General features: G+C 36.4%; 1 protein-coding gene across 46 annotated transcripts in view; it reads right to left on the reverse strand.

Annotated features, from left to right (window-relative positions):
* Positions 1 to 22,449, reverse strand: part of Epb41 (erythrocyte membrane protein band 4.1) — a 173,388-nt gene that overhangs the window by 130,554 nt on the left and 20,385 nt on the right. The window lies entirely within an intron of this gene.

The following is a 22,449-nucleotide window of genomic DNA, read 5'->3' on the forward strand; positions in this document are numbered from 1 at the left end:
AGCAAACCAAAATACATTCTACTCTGTGGGTTAATATAACTGAAACAATTTATCTCATTAACAAGAATATGAAATGTCCTAAAATTAAACCTTAAGGTGACCAGTCTATTTTATGGTACATCTACAGTAAGTGTATTTTTAATGGCATTCAAACACTGGAAGAATTCCCTAGTTGCATCTAACAAAAAGAAAGCCATTCATCCTTAAGGGATTAAGGAGGCCTATTTAAGATTCAATAATTAAGCAAAGTATTTAAAGTTACACTGACCAATTAATTTGGCTTCCTTTTTGCATGTCTGCAGCTGCGCCCTTCCGATTCCTGATTATGCACTCTCCCTTGTCCCTTTTTGTTGTCCACTATACTCTGCATATCCTCTGTATACACAGGCTTTTCTTTTAGCCACTCTTGTAGACTTCTGCACCTCATCTGATTCATTCCACATTAAAAATATAAAATACCTGAAGTATTGCTAATATCATATTTGCCCTCATAAATGTCTTTAATATAGCAAACATGTTGCATGAACTAGGACAGTTTACCCCAAGTCATCCTTTGAGATGTAAGCCAGTTGGCTATTTTCACAATTTTATTTTGATGGGTCAGAATTTCAGGCTCAGTATTGGGGGTGGGAGAAGTATAAGCATGAAACAAAATGCAGTTGCCACCAAAAGGAAAAGCAGAATTGCTCCTTCAAGTAATCAAGTTGCAATTATTTATGTATTACAGAAATCGCAAACTGTCATCAGTGGAAATCAATAGTCCAAAATAAAAAGTGGGGTCTAGGGGCTGGGATCGTGGCTTAGTGGTTGAGTGTTTGCCTCGCATGCATGAGGCACTGGGTTTGATCCTCAGCACCACCTAAAAATAAAATAAAGATATTGTGTCCACCTATAACTTAAAAAAAAAAAAAGTGGGATCTAAAATATCAAACAACCACAATTTTCACATCATGCCTAGTTACCCTAAATTGTTTATTTTCACATTTTGGCCAGTCCTAATACAACTGGCTATGAATAAATATTATAGCAAAAGATTCCTGTTTTGAATGAGAAATCCATTATAAAAGTATAACTATTAGTAAAAAGCAACAAACAATAAAGGAAAAAAATTTACAAATTAATAAAAACTCAAATCTGTTGGGCCCATTTTTATTCTTACATTCATTCACAATATCTACCCAAAAAGCATAAATTCATCTTCTTCAAAGATGAATTTTCTATACATCATACAATGTCCATTCTCTGTCACAGTTGGGACATTCTGACTGATTCACAAATATAACAGCAGGCTGTGGCTACATCAATCAGCACTACTACACTGATGCTGGCAAATCTTTTTTTTCTTTTCACAGGCAAAGTACAGATTTACTGAAGGTGAAGGTGGAAGTAGCACTCCATAAGGTAGAGCAGAATGGACTGAGTAAGAGAGAGGCTCGATTTTGACTAATTTTAAATGTCAATGTAATTCAGCAAGCCCAACAGGATTTTGTATCATTGAAAAGCAATTTATTTTCTAGTTTTGTTGCCAAATCTACTAAAGGAACCTCAGCCAAACCGACAATAATTTAACTGGAATAAATTCAGCTGTTAACACAGAATATATCCTGGTATTAGCCTCATAATATATATCAATACAATAACCAGCCTGTTTTCTAACTTAGAATAAAAGCAGGCATGGTGGTACACACCTGTAATTTTAGCTACTTGGGAGGCTGAGGAGGACCACCTCAAGTTCAAGGCCAGCCTGGGCAACTTAGACCCCGTCTCAAAATAAAAAATAAAAAGAGCTGGGAATGTAGCTTAGTGGTAAAGTGCTCCTGGGTTCAATCCCCAGTACCAAAAGTTAAGAAAAGGGAAAAGCAGAGTATTAAATATCTATACTAATGTATTCATTCGATTGGACTGTGATACCTTTCTTCTTTTCAAGTTAAGAAACTCCTTTTCTTCTTTAGAGTGATGCTACGTTATGTTCAGTGTTAAAGATAGCATCTTACACCCACTCCCATTTACAATATTCTGGTTGATGACACAGCTCCTAAAAGTCACCAACTGAAAAATTCTAAACTGAAAATACCAAATAGATTATCATAAATTAACTTGTGACAAAGACGTCCTTAAAGGAATACATATACCATTTTTATAAATACGACCCCCACCACATACACACACACACGAATAATTATGTGCCAGATGCAATTTTCCTCAGGAACATATATTAAAAATTGTCCATCTATATCTGGTGAAGAAGTGTCTGCATGTGACTTTCACCACTGACCACTTACCAAGAAGAATTTCATGGTCATAAGCACAAATAGAGCCAATCCAGTTCATAACATGACTAGTAAGAACTATTTTAGATGATAAAGTATTAAACAGAAAGATAGATTTATAAAATAAATTATATTCTGTGTTTTAACTTTGTTTTTTGTTTGTTTTGGTTTTTGGCAATATTGGGGACTGAACCCAGGCCCTTGCACATGCTAGGCAAGTGCTCTACCACTGAGCTACATACCCCACCCTGGTTTCTAAAATTAGTTTTAAAATACTGATTTTCCTCCTTAGAATAAAAGGAACTGCTATTATCAAAAGCTCTTACCATATTAACATACTTTATGTTTGTTTATTCCACTGAAAGGAGTTAAAACCTATACTTCTAGTAAACTAAGCTGATATTCCTATTAAAACTGAAAGAACAGATAAGATTTCCCAATAGAATTGAAGTGAGAGGGGTTGGGGGAATAAAATTCATAAAGTTCCACGTCACCTCGTGTGATACTGAGATATAAAAAGAAATATATATTTGGTCTCTGCCCCAGCTCCTAAAGCCCTTGGAATCTCCAAAGTGATAAATGCATTTTTGTGTACTAATGAGATAACTGATGGCTAGGGCTCCTGGAAAACTCTCCTTGTCAGGGGAACCAAATGTGCGATTAGAGGGTTGGAACTTTCAGGCCCACCCCAGGAGGGGAGAAGGGCTGAAGGCCAAGTTGATCACCAATAGCCAATGATGTGATCAATCATGCCCATGTAAAGAAGTCTCCGTAAAACACAAAAGGAAGAGCATTCGGAAAGCTTCCAGACCACTGAGTGCAGAGGTTCCTGGACTGGAGGGTGCTACGCCCAGAGAGCACAAGGAAGCTTCATGTTCTTCGCCCAACAACTTGCCCTGCGCATCTCTTCGTCCAACTGTTCATCCGTATTCTTTGTCATACGCTTTGTAATAACTGGGTAATCCTAATAAAGTGTTTCACTGAGTTCTGTGAGCCATACTAGCAAATTAATGGAACCTGAAGAGGGAGTCTGTAGGAATTCCAAGTCATGGCCAATTGGTCAGAAGGATAAGTCACAACCTGGAGCCTGGGACTGGCACCTGAAGTAAGGGGCAATCATGAAATAAGGGCCAGAACCTGTGGGGTCTGCCTGCTACCTCCAGGTAGACAGTGTCAGAATTAAATCATAGGACACCCAGCTGGTATCTCCTAGAGAATTACTTAGGTTGGCGTGGGGGAGCAGATTTAATGGTCTCCACATCTGATGTCAGAAGAGCTGTGCTGACTATGTAAGCATAGGAAAAACACTTTTTTGTTTTGTTTTGCTATTTCTGTACTTCATCAAGTGAGAAATTTATAAAAGATCAGAAAGGAATAACAAAAATGCTTTTACTATTATCATTTTTGATAGAATTGTAGGTAGTTTTTAGTTTTGTCTTTATTGCCTGAAATTTTTCTAAAACTCCACAAATTTTCTAAAATTTCATATTACTTGTAAAACCAGAGGAAATGGCATTTTAAGTCATTTGTTTCTATGGGTTTTCTCACAGGAAAACTATTTCTGCTAATTATTAGCACTACAGCTTAGGTAATTTTTGACAGGTAATTCCTACAATTCAGCACGAATTCACTATAAACAGTTCTTCCAACAGACACTCATCAAATAAAATCCTCCTATGACCATTATACCTCACTGGACTTAAACCTTGTTCTTCCTCATTATTGACTCCACACTAAATGTTAATTTATTATTCTGTCATACACTCTGAAGTATATTTTGAAAGCCAAAATCATTATCTTGTGATTTTTCTGTGTGCTTTCCATTACCTCAGGGTAATAGATGATTAAGACCTCCAGACATGAAAAGTCCCAAGTCAGAAAAGTAAATGTCATGCTTTCATCTTCTTATCAAGCAACACATGGACTATACTAACACTTATTTCCTGGTACATTATATGTCATACAGTTGCAAACATTTTATTTTGGTTATACAACATACAGCCAATCTCTGAATATTTTCGTTTCTCTACTTTAGAATAACTCACCTCAAAATTGAACATAATTGAAACTAGACTATAATAGTTTCTCCAGACTTGATTTCCAAGAAGTAGTAAATTTTGAATTTCTATTTGTTTTTGGTGCTGGTGATTGAACCCAGGGGTACACTATCACTGAGCTACATCCCAAGCCCTTCTTTTATTTTTTATTTTGAGATAAGGTCTTGCTAGGTTGCAGAGGCTAGCCTCAAATTTGTGATCCTCCTGCCTCAACCTCCCAAATTGCTGGGATCACAAGCAAGGGCCACCATGCCCAGCTCTCAAAACAAGTTACTTCAACCATTTTCTTTCTTTTTTTTTTTTTTTTAGTTGTTGAGAGACCTTTATTTTATTTATATGTGGTGCTGAGAATCAAACCCAGTGTCTCACACATGCCAGGCAAGTACACTACCAGTGAGCCACAGCCACAGCCCCATTTTCAAAAAATACTTTATTATCTGATTTCACATGTTGTACTTTAATGTTAGTTGCCTTAGTTTCATCATGGCCCTACCAATAATTATTCTGAAAATAATGTTCAAAACAGGAAAAAATAGTTTAATTTCAAGATTTAAACTGTTCACCCAATGTAAGATTTCTTTTAGAGCTGTGGTAGTTTGGCTTAAAGATAACCACCAACTACTCTTCCTATCCAGTATTTATCTCAAGATGAGGCCAGCCCTCCCAGACAGCCCCCAGATGATTGAAGCATCTCAGCTGAGCCACTAGACAGGAAAGCCAGGCCATCTTGGATTGTTCCTCACTGTAACTTGACACCACACAAAACAAACACACTGCCAGAGCCCACACCACATGGAGTAGAAATGAGCCATTTCCACAGAGCCCTTTCCTAAATCCTGACCCACAGAATCATGAAGAATAAAATAGTTATTATTTTAAATCACTAAGTTTTGGGGTGGTTAATTGTGTAGCAATAGATAACTGAGAGTGGGACCTTTTGATTCAAAATTATACAAGAAATCTCTCCCTCCCCATATTATTCAAGAAATCTCAAGGTTTTTAAAAAGCACTCTCACACAAAAGAAGGCAGTAATAGAGGAACTGAGGAAGAAGAAAGACATAAGACAAAGAAAACATAGCAAAATGGCAGATGTAAATTAAATGTAGATAACATTGGGCTGGGAATATAGCTCAGTGGTAGAACACCTGCCTAGCATGCATAAGGCCCTGGGTTCCATTCCTACAACTGCAAAAGAAAAACAAGTGCAAACAGATTAAAGTCCTAAAATAAAGAGCAGATGTTGCCAAAATGAATTAAAAATAAAACCCAACTATCTGCTGTTTATAAGAAATTCACTTTAGAGTCAAAGAATCTACTAAAATAGATTTAAAATAAAAAAGACAGAGTCTGGCACAGTGGCGCACGCCTGTAATCCCATAGGCTCAGGAGGTTGATGCAGGAAGATCACGAGTTCAAAGCCAGCCTCAGCAAAAGTGAGGTGCTAAGCAACTCACTGAGACCCTGTCTCTAAATAAAAATACAAAAAAGGGCTGGGGATGTGGCTCAGTGGTTGAGGGCCCCTAAATTCAATCCCCAGTACCAAAAGCACGTTCGCACGTGCACACACACACACACACAGAAAAAAGACATGCAAAAATTAACTAAATATCAAACAAAATACACTTTAAATAAAAAACTACAAAATGTATAAGGAAGAATTTATACCATTTACAAACTCAGAAGAAAAAGAAAAGGAAGAGGAAAAGGAGACAACAATTCCTTATTATTCTATATATTACTCAGATACCAAAACCACAGACACTTAAAAAGAAAAAGAAAGAAAGAAAGAAAAGGAAAAAGCTGCAATGTAACTCAGTGGTACAGATGCAAGGCCCTGTGTTCAATCTTCAGCACCACCCCATTCCCCAAAAAAGGAATACAAAATGGCATTCCTTATAAATTTAGATGCAGAAATCCTCAATAAAAGGCTGCAAACCAAATCCATAAGCATATAAGGATTATACACCATGATCAAGTAGAATTTATCCTAGGAATGCAAAGTTGGTTCAACATATAAATTGTTAATATATGAAAATCAATCAATACACCACATCAATAGAGTAAAAAGACAAAATCCACATGATTATTTCAATAGACATCAAAAAAAGCATTTGGAAAAAATTCAACATTTTTTCATGATAAAAATACTCAAGAAGCTAGAGACAGAAAGTAACTTCCTCAACCAACGGAGTCTAAGAAAACCGTACAGCCCAAATGTCAATAGGTCAAAATGTCATATATAATATATCCCAAATTGACATTCCTAACAACAGAAGTTTATTCATACAGGAAAAATACTAATCTATTACATTTTTAAAAGAAATTAATAAAACTGAGTCTCAAAATAAGTCATATCTACAGAAATAAATTGATCATACTAGACATTCTGGTCCCTTCCTGCCAGTTTTTTGTTTGTTTGTTTTTAACATTTATTTATTTATGTATCTTTAGTTTTAGGCGGACACATTATTTTGTTTTTACATGGTGCTGAGGATCGAACCCAGTACCTCATGCATGCTAAGCGAGCATGCTACCACTGAGCCACATCCCCAGCCCCATGTTTGTTTGATTTAATATTTTTAGTTGCAGATGGGCACAATACCTTTATTTATTTATTTTTATGTGGTGCTGAGGATCGAACCCAGTGCCTCACACATGCCAGGCAAGTGCTCCACCACTGAGCCACAATCCCAGCCCTTGCTGCCAGTTTTATAGGAAATATTTTGGTTTTGCTGCCGCTATCAAATATTTTAAACTCAATCTATGTTTTTTATCATCCTGGAAGACAATCTGAGCCAGACATGGTGGCACATGCCTATAATCCCAGTGACTTAGGAAGCTGAGGAACATGAATCATAAGTTTGAGGCCAGCCTCAACAACTAGGTGAGATCCTTTCTCAAAATAAGAAATAAGGGCTAGAGTTATAGCTCAGTAGTAGAACACCCCTATTAAAACAGTTCAACCAAAAAAATAGATTAAAAAAGATAATCTGAGATCATTTAATATAGGTGTATAGTCCTTAAGTTTTGAGAAATCAAAATAAATCTTAGGCCGGGCACAGTGGCACATGCCTGTAATGTGCAGCAGCTTAGGAGGCTGAGGGAGGAGGATTGCAAGTTAAAAGCCAGCCTCAGCAACAGTGAGGCGCTAGTCTATAAATAAAATACAAAATAGGGCTCAGGGAACCAAACGTTTCATCTGATCACAACAGGTTGTGTTTATCACCAACAGCCCCTGCTTAACTTTGGTACTGATTAAGTACCAGGATCTCTTTCAAACAAAAGTCTTCAGAGAGAAAGCTGTAACAAACTAACTATAGTCCATTAGGTATCAAATCATGTTAAGAGTCAAAGAATCAAAGAGGATATTTATTAAGAACCTTTTTTTTTTTCACTTTCAGTTGTAGATGGACACAATACACTTATTTTACTTATTTTTATGTGGTGCTGAGGATCAAACCCAGTGTCTCACACATGCTAGGCAAATACTCTACCACTGACCAGTGTAGAGTATTAAGAACTATTTTTGTCAAATCTCTGAGCTACACATCAAAATTATATCTGGGATAAATAGCAAAAAGGAAAGCCTCCTTTAGTCCATTCCATTCCACACTAAGTTTTGTGTTTCTCTTCTACAAATGACAGTTAGATACTCTGCGGGCAACTAGCATTCTCCTTGAAGTGTTGTTGAGACCTGGTATTCATCACATGCAAGAAACGGGTCCTCTCTCAGATACAACCATAAGCTGGCAGGAATGAGAATCCCCTTTTTCTCTGTGTTTAGATATGCCAGATTTACTCTCAGGTAGAAGAGTTAAAGGTGGCTTCTGCCACTGGAAGTCAGAGACGTGTATGGCAAGTCAAGGAAAGGAGATACCCAAATAGAAAACTGAAGAGGAGTGAATTTGATTTGAGGAGCCATGTTATATATGAGCGTACTAGTACTCAGTACCTATTTCTTCAGTAAAGTAAGAAATGCTCCAGGCTGGCCTCAGCTGTGTACTACAGGAGTATCAAGAGAAGACTCTTCTCTGGGACAGAAAATTAAAGAGAAAACAGCACTCCCTGAGGTTCAGCAAGGGATTCTCCAGGGGAAGGGGAAGTTCTAGGAACAAGCGTCTTTGCTGTGAGCTCCAATTACTCCACCCCATGTACAGAATCTCCTCTAAAGCCAACTTTGGAGGACCCTGGCATTTATTTTATTGAGATAGAAAACATTTTTTCCCTATCAAAAACATAACCTTGCTGGGCGAGGTGGCACACACCTGTAATCCCAGCAGCTCTGGAGGCTGAGACGATAGAATCCGAGTTCAAAGCCAGCCTCAGCAAAAAAAAAGAGGTGCTAAGCAACTCAGTGAAACCCTGTCCCTAAATAAAATACAAAATAGGGGTGGGGATATGGTTCAGTGGTCGAGTGCCCCTGAGTTCAATCCCCAGTACCCCAAAAATATATATACGTATATAACCTTATTATAAACCCAGGTCTGACTCCTAAAACCCATATCCTTACTGGCTGCTTTACCACAAAATACTACTAATAGGCAAAAGCATGGGAGAGAGTCATCAAAGAGGAGAAAGAGGAAAAAAGAAGAGGGGGCAGGGAGGGGATTTCACCAAAGTAATAAATGTTCTTTGTGGATGGAGTGTCAAAGATGGAAATATTTAAATTTGTTAGCATATTTGAAAAGCAGTGCCTGATACATAGCTAGCATTTGATATATGTTAGAGCCAAGTAGAAAATTGCAGTCTTACCAGGCACAGTGGTGTACACCTCTAATCCCAGTGGCTGAAGAGGCTGAGGCAGGAGGACGCAAGTTCAAAGCTAGCCTCAGCAACTTAGCGAGGCCCTAAGAAACTCCCTGAGACCCTATCTCTAAATAAAATACAAAAATGGGCTGGAGATGTGGCTCATTTGTTGAGTGCCCCTGAGTTCAATCCCCAGTACCCCCCCCCCAAAAAAATGCTGTCTTAAATTTTAACTTTTGAAAAAGTACAATGATATTAGAATAGATATCCTATAACAAAAAACACTCTACATTTCCTTGTTGAAAAATTACTCTAGCTAAAAATAACTCACAATTAGAGTGAGGCTATAACTACTGGGGGGTGTAACTCAATGGTAGAGAACTTGCCTAAGCATGTGCAAGGCCCTGGGTTTGAACCCCAGCACCACAAGGAAAAACAACATTATTATCAGTTATGCATTTTATAAAAAACAGGAACAAAATAGTCACTTCTCCAAAATGCATAAAAATAAAACTACATGTACACTCATGAATTTTTTAAACTACAAAGTAATTTGCTTTTTCATTTACAACAAGGTATAACATCTTTTTGTAACTGCTAAAAGTCATGAAGATTAAAGGCACTTCAGATCTCAGGTGGCTTGTGCACAAGAAGTTCCTTGCAAAAACACTCTACCAACTCAAACCCCTTCCTGTTTTCAACTGTGTATGTATGCTTTCACATCTGCTGCAAATGAGAAAAGCAACAATGGGGACATCAACCACATGACTCAGTCCTACCAAACGGGAAATGAAGCTATGAAGGCATGCTGACTATGAAATGGGTCTTTAGAATACTCACAAAAAGTTTTAAAATCATTAGTATTAAGTCCGAATCAAATCCAAACCATTTGCTTTCTATATAACTATATCATGTATTTACATATAATAATCATATAGACACACAGATACCTAATTTTAGTAGAAAAAGTTATGGTTTAAGATGTAAAAAAAAATCATTCTTCTTAATTAAAGATTATTTACCCCCTCCCCCATCTCTAAGAAAAGATTTTTATCAAAGGAGGAAAAAAAAAAAGAACTAACATAAGGATCTCTATGTGACAGGCACATTGCAAGGTTTGGTTTTGTTATTACTATGTATGTCTGTAATATGGGCATTATCCTCATTACAGAAAAGGAAACAGAAGCATAGGGAAAAAAAGTATTTTCACAAGATCACAATTATTAAGAAATCATTGGTCCTGATAGAAGGCCTAGATCCAAATCACTCATTCCCCACTTGCTCATGGACATATTGAGTAAGCAAAGGTAATGAATGTCAGCTTTGAAAACTAGTTGCATAACTTAAAAAATTACTTAATTTTTAACCTGTTACCTAAAATAGGAAATGGCATTAAGAATACCTAGATTAAAGAGCTGTGGTAAGGTTAAATGACTAATATTTATCTGCTGCCAGGTACTGAGCCACATCCCCAGCCCATTTTTGTATTTTATTTAGAGATAGAGTCTCAGGGAGTTTCTTAAGGCCTTGCTAAGTTGCTGAGGCTAGGGGACTGAATCTGGGGCCTTAGGCAAGCTCTCCTCTACCTCTAACTACATCCTCAGACTTTTTATTTTTACACAGGGTCTAAGTTGCCCAGGCTGGCCTCAAACTCTGAATCCTCCTGCCTCATTCTCTGTAGTAGCTATGTAGTAGCCTGCACCACCGTGTCCAGCTCATATATTTAACTTTTTAATCATCATAAAATGTTAAAAGATATAGAAATATCCCTATACTATAGAATAAGTAAACTGATTAGCCCAAAGTTATTAAAGAGTGATAGAACCAGAATTTAAAACTAGGCACTCAAGCCTCAGAGCACAAACTCTTTAGCACCTATATCATATCTAAAAGCACACAACATAGAGCCTGGCTCATAATAAATCATCAATAAACACTAGCATCATTAGTTTACCTGGCACATAATAAGCACCCAAGAATGGCTGAAATGTGTGGAACCAAGTAGAAGAGCCAGAATCCCAACCCAGGTTTTATTCTGTGCTTGTTACATAACTGCATATTTTTCCAAGACACAGAGCCTCTATTCCTAAGTTTTTGAGTACATGACCAATCTTTTTTTCCCCAGTACTATGGCTAGAACCCAGGGCCTTGGATAAGTGCTCTAACACTGAGCTACATACAGCCCAAGCCATTTAAAAAAAATTTTTTTCCTCCAAGACTGAGGATTAAACAAACATAGGGCCTTTGAATGCTACAGCAAGGGCTCCACCATTGGGAGCCCTTTTCTTTTTTTTTTTTTTTTTTTCTTTTAAATTTTATTTTGAGGCAGATAACTCCTGCTGATTTATCCAGGCTGGCTTCAAATTTGCAATCCTCTTGTCTCAGCCTCCTGAATAGCTCAGATTACAGGCTTACAACACCATCCCCAACTCAAATCATTTCTAATACTAGATCATGAAACTCCCTTAGGACAGGGATTAGTGATCACATATACCCACAGCGTCCTCCTCATTGTGCATAATCAATATGCACTAAATGAATGATCATGTCATTCCTCTGCTCCCAAGAATTCCTGTATCAGAATAAAATGCACAGTCATTAATGTAACCAACAAGGCACTACATGACATGCTCCTTCTACGTATTGCATTTCTGAACTCAACTCCTACCATTTCCCCTCTATCATTTTTTTTTCTTTTTTCTTCAGTACTTGGCATTGAACTCAGGAGTGCTTTACCACTAAGCTACATTACCAGCCTTTTATATTTTTTTTAATTTTCATACAGGCTCTTGCTAAACTGCTGAGGCTGGCCTCAAACTTGTGATCCTTTTGCCTTGGCCTCCTCGTAGCTGAGATTACAGACGCATGCCATAGTGTCTGGTGCCTCTAGATCTTCTTTTTTTTTTTTTTTCCTTTAATATTTTGTTTGAGTTGTAGTTGGACACAATACCTTTATTTTATTTTTATGTGGTGCTGAGGATCAGCTCCCTGCACGTGCTAGGCGAGCGCTCTACACTGAGCCACAGGCCCAGCCCCTTCTCTAGATCATTTTGACCCATGATGCTGGCTTATTTAATGCTTCTCAAACACACTAAACATGGTAACCTTTGCGCTTGTGGTACCTTCTGCCTAAATCTTGTCCCCAGATACCTGCATGGCTCAGTGTCTTATTCCATTCAGGACTCTGCTCAAATTTCACCTGGTCAATAAAAATCATCCCTGACCACTATTTTCTATATCCATTCCACCTTTCTTATTCTGCTTCCCTGACCCTCACTAAAATCATAAGATGCCTTATGTTTATCCTTGACTTGTGTATTTATTATTTGTCCTCTCCCACTAAAATATAAACTCTACGATAACAGTGTTATGTCCCAAGTTACTTAGAACAGCACATGATTATAGTAGACAACCAATATTTATTAAATGAATAAATGATAGATGTAGCAGTCATCTATTGCTGTACAATGAATTACCCCAAAACTTGATGGGTTAAAACAACAAGCATTTATTATCTCACAGTTTCCTTGGGTTACTTACCCAGGAATGACTTAGCTAAATGGCTCTGGCTCAGGGTTTCCTGTGAAACTGCAGTTGAGTTGTCAATCAGGTTCACATTCATTTTAAGACTCATCTCTGCCCACAGAGGTTGCTTCCAAGCTCGCTCACATGGCCGATATCAGGCCTCAGGAGATCCACTTTCAAGCTCACTGACAGACCTTGGTTTCTCACTGTGGGGGCCTCTCCATACACTGCCTAAATGTTCTCAGGATATGGCAGCTAGTGACCCAACAATGAGCGAGAGAGCCAGAGAGTGCCAACACAGCAGTAAGAGCCTATGATAACCTAATCTTGGAAGTGACATCCCACCACTTTTTCTGTATTCCATTCACGAGGAGTCACTAGGTCTCACCCAACTCAAGAGAAGGGGATCATACAAGGGCATAAATACCAGGAAGCAGGGATCGTTCATGCCATCTTAAAGGCTACCAACCACAGTAGACACCCCCAAAAAAAATTTTTTTAAACCCTGCCCTTTGTCTACCTGACATATTCTTTAGTTATACAATCGTTCATCTCCATGCTAGTCTTTTCAATCTTACAAAATACCAGCAGGATTATGTGAACTATTAAACATTTCTCTTTAACCAGTGTTTATTAGTCATTTTAGAGATCCAACAATTAGCAAGGGTAAATCAAAAAAGTACCTTAAAGAAAAAAGCATTATTGGGTAAATCTTCTATGATCACATATACCCACAGCGAGCCCAGTAGATTGACACAAACCTTTTCATTTAATTATATAGGCATTGTCTTTAGGGGATGAGATGGCACTTAATAAAACATCAGCTTTTATTGTTAAAGAAATTAATAAAAATTCAAAAATTTTTTAGTAAGTTAGAGGAAATATTAAGCACTATAGTTAAGAAATAAGGCTATTTATACATACCTAATGATGAGAATAAAAAAGCATATCACCAAAAAATAAAACCAAATTACTTTAACCAAGCACAAACCAAATCCCAACATAATCCTTATTGTGATTATGTTCCACTGCCAAGTAAATTGCAACTCTGTAAATCTAATTTTAGGAACAAAAAATAATACAAGACATCAGACTTACCAAGAACTGAGGAAAGCCTATGAAATATGAGCAAAAGGTACCTATTATCTTCCTTTTCTTCCCTAATTTAAATCTTCCAGGTTAATTTTTAAGAGCTGACTTTTTTTTTGTAACCCCCAAGGATCAATGAATGCTAAAACCAATAGGAAATGGTGAACAGGATATTTACTAATTGGGGAACAGGATATTTACTATGTCCAAGTATCACCACAAATATTTAAAATCTACCTTTACCACAAAGAAATTTGGTGGTTATCACTTTAATTAGGTGACCAAAATTAGCATCACTAATTGTAGGAAAGCCTGACATGAACTTCCTGATGTGATGCAGAATGAAAATCATAGCATCATCTATGAAGAACTCGGACCAAAAATGCTTAACTTAAGTCTAATCAAACCCACAGAGATTACTTCCAGTTTTCAGGAAACAAAGCAGATAGGGGAACAGATTAAAACCTAAGGGAACAAACAGACAAATCCAAAACAGACCGCCCTACAAGTCAACTGGCACCAGGACTCATCAAAACTAATGACAATTAGAGATCACAAGTACTGTTCTAGACCAAAGGAAACGAAAGTGATATAATCAGCCTGTCTCAGTGGGCATTCCTGTAATCCCAGCTGAGGCAGGAGAATCAAAAGTTCAAGACCAGCCTGAACAATTTAATGAGACCCTGTCTCCATAAATGAAAAGGATTTGGGGATTAGCACAGTGGTAGAGTGCCCCTGCATTCAACTCCAGTGCAAAAAAAAAAAGTACAAATATTTAAACAAAACTAACTAGGAAATATACATATGAGTTGTATATTAGTTGAATATTGGTTGATATTATAGATATGTTAATTTTCTTAGGTATGATAATAGTGTTGTGGTTATACAGTATAATAGCTCTATTCTTAGGAGATGCATACCAAGGTGTATGAGACCTTTAACTCATTTTCTAAGAAAATATCACACAAACAGAGAGAGAGAGAGAGAAAGAGATTATCTGAAGCAGAGTCAGTATCAGAACCCAGGTGTTAAATCTTAACTATCCTGGAGTTCACATTCTCACTAACACTATAGTGTGCCTTAAGTTATGGATGTAGCAAATGTACTAAACAATGTCTGCGTTTGGGGAAATATGAAGGGTAATTAAAGACATGATATTTATCCTCTGCCTTCTAGAAGTTAATACAATCTCATTGGGGAGTACCAGTTTTATATGACAAATCTGCTATATAAAAAATGAGTATTGTCATTGCTGGTGGGACTGCAAATTGGTGCAACTGCTCTGGAAAGCAGTATGGAGATAAACTTGGAATGGAACCACCATTTGACCCAGCTATCCCACTCCTTGGTTTATACCCAAAGAAATTAAAATCAGAATACTACAGTGATAGTCACAGATACGTCAATGTTTATAGCAGCTCAATTCACAATAGCTAAACTATGGAACCAACCTAGATGTCCTTCAATAGATACAACGAAAATGTGATATTCTCTAAAATACAAAATAGGGCTGGGGATGTGGCTGTGTGGTCGAGTGCCCCTAAATTCAATCCCTAGTACAAAAATAAATAAGTAAATAAAAAAGAAAATGGGGTATATATGTATATATATTCAATGGAATATTACTCAACTTTAAAGAAGAATGAAATTATGGCTTTTGACAGTAAATGGATGGAGTTGGAGAATATCATGCTAAGCGAAATAAGCCAACCCCAAAAACCAAAGGCAGGATGTTTTCTCTGATATGCAGATGCTAATTCACAATAAGGGCAGGGTGCAGGACTGGGAAGAACAGAGTTACCTTAGATTAGGTAGAGGAGAGTGAAGAGAGGGGAGGAGAGGAGACATGAGACATGGGATAGGAAGGATAATAGAATGAGACAGACATTATTACCTTTTGTAAATATTTGACTTCATGACCAATGTGATTCTACAACATGCACAATCAGAAAAATGAGAAATTATATTCCATCTATGTATGATATATCAAATTACATAAATGCAATGTACTGTCTTGTATAACTAATCAAAACAATTTTTTAAAAATGAGTATTACAAGAGTTATTAAGAAGCCAGGCACAGTGGCTCATACCTGTAATCCCAGCATCTCAGGAGGCTGAGGCAAAAGGATCATAAATTCAAAGTCAGCCTCAACAATTTAATTGCCCTAAGCAACTGTGGCTCAGTGGTTAAGTGCCCTGGGTTTAATCCCTAGTACCAAAAAAGAAAAGAAAAACAAAAAAAAAAGAGAGAGAGAGTTCACAAGAAGACACCAATAAACCTTCAGAGAATAAGACATCTTTGAAATCTCTTCTCTAGCAGGCTTCTTATTCTTGGCCTCCTTTCTCTCAAGTACCTCTGGTTTACTTTTCCACTTGGCAACAACTGACAATTTTCTACCTAACAAAATTATCTGGAGACAACCTAAACATAAAACGCATGTTTTGCCTACTTGGAACACAGGATATAATTTTTTAAAATAAAACACTATTTACATTTCCACTGGAAAAGCCACTAATATACTATGCGGATTTTCTTGCTTCCCAAAGCAATTGTTATTTCAAGTGTTAAGGATGCCAGAAAACCAACTTGAATCTAATGTATGAAATATGATATGTCAAGAGCTTTATAATGTTTTGAACAACCAATTAAAAAAAAAAAAAAAAAAAAAAAGGATGCCAGAAAGCCTGAAGATTTAAAAATAACCTAACAAAGCGCTCAGTCCAATGGCAGATGAGATGGAAAGAAATTACTCTAAAGACACATGTGTAGGAGGACATATATACAATATCATATGACATCATGCAAAAGGTTTATATAATTACATAATACTATCAAGATTGGCAGAACGCTGCAGGGAGTAAGCCAGTTATTCTGTCAATTCTCTGAAACATTAAAAAAAGAGAGAAAAGGGCAAGAGACAGCAAGTGGGTGGTAGGGGAAAAAAAAAAAAAAAAGCCTTCACTTTAAGCGATCTTCCATGTGTCCCTCTTGCATGCTGAAATGGTTGGCAGGTAAAATTTGAGGGCTTAAATCATTGGAGCTCTCGACAGTTTCTGCCTGTGTCCATATGGCCAAAAAAATGGAGGGTTGGAGAGGGGTGAATTTCAACAATCTGTACCAAGTATTATCAAGGTGAAACACTCTTCACTTGAATATATGAGGAACTTTAAACTGGCAAATTATAATACACATTTGGCACATAAATTAAAATACCATTTCTTTACAAAATGATACACTGAAAGATAAATCATTAAGATCTCATTGTATTAAAATGATTCTAAGAGGATTACTCAAGAAGTTGTGTAAGCACTAGTAACTGTACATCAATAACTGATCCTTGACATTGTACTGAATGTTCTTTTTTTTAATATTTATTTTTTAGTTGTAGGTGGACATAATATCTTTATTTCATTTTTTTTTAATGTGGTGCTGAGGTTTGAACCCAGTGCCTCATGTGGGCTTAGCAAGCACTCTACCACTGAGCCACAACCCCAGCCCCCTGAATGTTCTTAAATATACATTTCTATTCCACTTGTGGGTTCTACTTTAAATCTAACCAATTCAAAATAACCCTATGGATCCCAGCACTGCCAAAAATAAATAAATAAATAAATAAAACAATAACCCTATGCTTTAAGGTAGTTATATCACTTAAAAGAGTTTCTCACTTGAAGCTTTTATATCATATTTTGTATGGCATAATTAAGACATTTTCAAAATATAATGCATAAATACAAGCTTTTAATATAATTAATATAAGTAAATCTCAGTCTTATGTTGTAAATTACAATTCAGGCATATTGAGGATTTGCATTTGGATTTTTGTGGAGGATGGAAGATATGAGGAGGAAGTGGGGTTGCATTTATAAATCATAATTAGGGCTGGGGATGAAGCTCAGTGGCAGAGCACTTGCCTAGTATACATAAGGCCCTGAGTTTAATCCCCAGCACCACAAAAAATAAAAAATAAAAATCACAATTAATTATTAAAGCATATTTATCCTATTTTATTTTCACCTACTTTCCAAAAAATGTTCCTGTCCCTATTAATAGATATTATTAGATAACAGAATTATGGATACATATTGAATATAGAATTAGATAATAATATTAAAAGCATCTACTGCTTCTTCCCACCTTATTTATCAATATAAATTCATAGTCATATTTCCTACCCAGTCCATCAATCTTGCCCCTTCCTACCCCCTCTGCCAAGATTACTTAAACCCTTCCTGAGCTCCACTTCACATAGCTCAGAAACTACCTTAATCTCTACAAATAGAGCTCATGCTAGGAATCAAAAATAATAGGAGAGGGCTTAGATTAATTGGATAGAAATGACCCAAGAGTCCTCAGCCATGGAAGGGGAAGAGTAATAATTTAATAAGTAATCACAGTTTAATCCATATGGATTTATATTGGAGATAACCAAGAGACAATTGAAAAAAGAGAACTTGTCTTCATAAATGCAATAATAAAATAATAAATGAACATAATGCTAGAAAGTCTATGTAGAATGGACTTTAAGGGATTATAATCTAATTGTAAAGAAAGAAAATATCTGCACATCAAGCTGTCAGTTTCCCTACTCAGATTGCACGTTTACTTTAGGCAACTGGGGGAGGCTGATAAAGATTGGGGGTAGGAGATAGTAAAGTCCCTTCAAGCCGTTCCTAAAATTATTTTGGCCACACATGGCATGCTGCTTTTCTCCAAAGGTCAAAGAGTATCATATACTTCAAGGTGGGAACAATTCATTTAAATAAAAATAGCAAAAATAAGTATAACAGACTTTCATCACAATCAGATTTTCCTACTAAACTTTCCCAAAACCAACATTTGAAGTACAGTGTGACAGTTCTAAATGAGATCAGTACATAATATAAAATACCCAAGTTCTCCTTTCTAATGCCTCCAATTTCTGAATACTGTTCATTGCTGTAGTTTTCCCTTTATCCATCTCGCTGTGCATTCATTAAATAGCAGCAGAGGAAACCAAAATACTAATCTAACCCAGTGTGTACAGCAGAGTATTTGTTACACTGCATTTTACTGAACACACCATGAATCTCCTCACATAAAAAAAAGACACATAGTAAGCCACTAGTAACAAACCAAGAAATATAAATGAGCAATAGAAAGGAACAAATATATTTGGTATCTGCCTCTCCTCTAGCTAAAAGCTAAGTGCAATGAAGCTATACCTTCCCAAAATTCAGGATCCTGTGTAAGTAAGACCTATAACTGATCAATACAGAGGCTTACTTTAAAATTTCCACCTTTGAGGGCTTTATTCAGAGAAAAAAGCAAAGTTGTTCAAAAGAAAAAAAGATTAGAATTATTGTTGTTTAGCTCGCAAGCAAAATAAAGTGATTCTCTGCTCAAGCAATCAGGGAAAAAAACAAGTCCTTTATGGGTATCGATGAATGCACATCTGAATATGCATTTGACCAATCACGAACTTGATGAGACTCTTGGAAAATTACCCTGGCAGCACTGTCACCGCTGGCCTGCTTCTCAGATAACAAGGAAACAGACTGTGATTTAAACGTATGCTACCCATGATTTCAAAAACAAACTCAGACCCTGATAGCCATTGATATTTTAGTTATGAAATCAGATCACCAATATTAAATTATATTTGAATATTCAAAAATAATGAGCAAACCCTATCAATCATATCAAAAAATTACGGACCACATATTTTAGATCACAATCTGATGGTAAGCATATCAAAGTACCTGCAGAGAATTCAAGAATCCTGTGGCTTTTAGGCAATGCTTGTGATGAGCTTAACTCTGAAGGCTAGCTATGTAATTTTCAAAAATGTTAAACTCAAGCTATCTACAAGAAAATATCACACTGGTGAACTTCAAATGTGGGGCACAAACCTGACAAAAATAACAAGAAAAATATATAGGTCATAGTTCAACAAAATGCCAAAAACACTTCTTTCAGAGGAAATAGTAATAATTTCAAATAATTTGTTAGGTATTGCTTAGAACTATTTCATTTTTTAATATTTATTTTTAGTTATAGGTGTACATAATATCTTTATTTTTATTTTCATGCAGTGCTGAGGATCGAACCCAAGGTCTTACGCATGGTAGGCAAGTGCACCTCCTCTGAGCCACAACCCCAGCCCCTGCTAAGAACTATTTCTTAAGGAGAAAAGATGAAAGTACCTTCTTCATTTCATAAATATGAAAAGATCTGAACATTTTTTGTTATTCTTAGATAAAACACTGTATCACATTTCTTCTCTCTCTCTCTCTTTTTTTTCTTTCTTTCTCCCTTTGATACAGAATCTAGATATATTGCCCAGGCTGCCCTCAAACTCCTGGACTTAAGTGATCCTCCTTCCTCAGGCTCCCAAGTAGCTGGGATCATCCTCACACACCAGTGTCCCACCAAGGATAACCATACCTCAAAACTTATATTTGAGGACTGGGGTTGCAGCTCAATCGTCAAATACTTGCCCAGCATCCATGAGTCCCTGGGTTCAATGCCAAGAACCACAGGAAAAAAAAAAAAAAAAGATAATAATTAAAAACATGTTTGTTCCTAATATCTACTTCTTGAACACTATAAATACAACTTGGGTACTCAACAAACTTTAAAAAGATATTGGCCCTTAAAACAGGCAGAAAAAGAACAGATACAGAAAGCAAGCAACAATCGACCTAAAAAATAAAACTTTTCATTAGCTTGGTCTATTTGCAGACAGCTAGAGTTTCCAAGTATTAAACCTGTCAATCTGGGCTGGGATTGTGGCTCAGCGGTAGAGCGCCGGCCTAGCACGGGCGGGACCCGGGTTCGATCCTCAGCACCACATTGTGTTGTGTCCATCTACACCAAAAAATAAATATTAAAAAAAAAAAAAAAAAACTTGTCAGTCACTGGAGTTTTTAGCTCTGTGTAGCATAGAAGCCTAAAGGGTTTTCTTATTCTATCATCAGCTATTAATACATTGATGAGGCATTTAGAATTTAAATTCTTTTGACAAACATCTGTTAAAGAAAACTCAACTGGTTGGCCATAGTAATGAAGCTCAAAGAAAATACAAAGCAATCAATTAAAATAAAATTGGGGGGCTGGGGTTGTGGTTCAGTGGTAGAGCACTCATCTAGCAGGTGTGAGGCACTGGGTTCGATCCTCAGCACAGCATAAAAAAAATAAACAAAATGAAGGAATTGTGCCCATCTACAACTTTAAAAAAAATTAAACTTTGTCAAATATAAAAAAGGAAGAAAAGAAAATATGAAGCAAAACAAAAAATCCATCGATAAAAATAAACAAATTAGAATCTAAAAAAAAAAAAAAAAATCCATCGAAGTTCCTTCTATAATAGAGCAACATTTTAAGTTGGAGGTGGACACAATACCTTTATTTTATGTATGTGGCGCTGAGGTTTGAACCCAGGGCCTCACACACTCGAGAAGAGTGCTCTACCGATGAGCCACAGCCCCAGCCCCTACATAAAGCACTTTACCATTTCAAATAACTGGTATTTGGAATATTTTTAAGGTAAGGGAACTGAAAATATTCAAGAGGAATATATATGACAAGTGTAGATGGAACTGTATAACCAAAGGTACAGAAAGTAATTTGGTTAGAGAATAAAAGAAGAATACAAGTGGAAAGGTTTTTGAAAAAGAGCTGGGCATGGTGGTAGATGCGTGTAATCCCAGAGATAGGAGGATCCCAAGTTCAAGGCCAGCCTCAGCAATTTAGCAAAGCCCTAAGCAACTCAGTGAGACACTGTCTCAAAATAAAAAGTAAAAATGGATTGGGTATGTTGCTCAGTGATGAAGCACCCCTGGGTTCAATTCGTGGTACAAAAAAGAGAAAAGGTGGAAAGGTAGATTGGGCCATATTGTGCAAGAAATAACCTATAAGACACCTGGTACAAAACACTAGCATAATGTTGAATGAATTTTTGGCGAGTTCTGAAGATTAAAAACATTTATTTATAAACCTGAATACAATTATACAGGTGGGGGAATAAAGTTTTGAATAAAGTTTTATTAGAATCAGAAGACTAGTGTGCTGAACTTAGATCCAACAATGAATTTATTTTTAATAGTGGCAAAGATATAATGTACTTATTTTCCTGGGGATATGAATTATGCCTATCTTTACTTTAATTGTAAGTTTCTGGTAGAAAGCATTCTGAATTAGCACTTAGATTCCAAGGCTATCTGATGTTCAGCTATTATATCCATTTTTTTATCTGCCATTTATTGAGTGCTTACTGTGTCCAGATATTCTGTCATGTCCAATATATGGATGGTATTAATAAGAAACTAGCTTATAAAACCAAAAATTTTACAGCTGTCAAAGAATGTACCATCTTCAATTTACAGAAAAAGAAAACAAAGAATACGTGTTTCCCCTTAAAAAGGGTTAATTCTACATTAACAAAATTGGATGAGAATTACATAAAGGTTATGCATATCCTGCTTGATTAACAGGATCAAACCAACTAAAAACATTTTCCAGGACTGAGAATACAACAAACAGTAATGAGCAACCGTACTGAGTACAGTATATCCTCAAGAGAGTATGAATCTACTATAATAATATCTAAGACACAAGACATAACCATTTCTTGCAATTTTCCCTAAAAACAGAAGGAACAAAATAGCAGCTGTGAAATCACCCAGAGTACTAAAAAAAGCTCAGCATCTCAAAAAAAAAAAAAAAAAAAAGGAAAGAAAAAAAAACTCCTAATCAGCAAACACATGCCAAAAGAACA

This window comes from Marmota marmota, unplaced genomic scaffold (assembly GCF_001458135.2).
Source record: "Marmota marmota marmota unplaced genomic scaffold, marMar, whole genome shotgun sequence".
Classification (NCBI taxonomy): domain Eukaryota; kingdom Metazoa; phylum Chordata; class Mammalia; order Rodentia; family Sciuridae; genus Marmota; species Marmota marmota.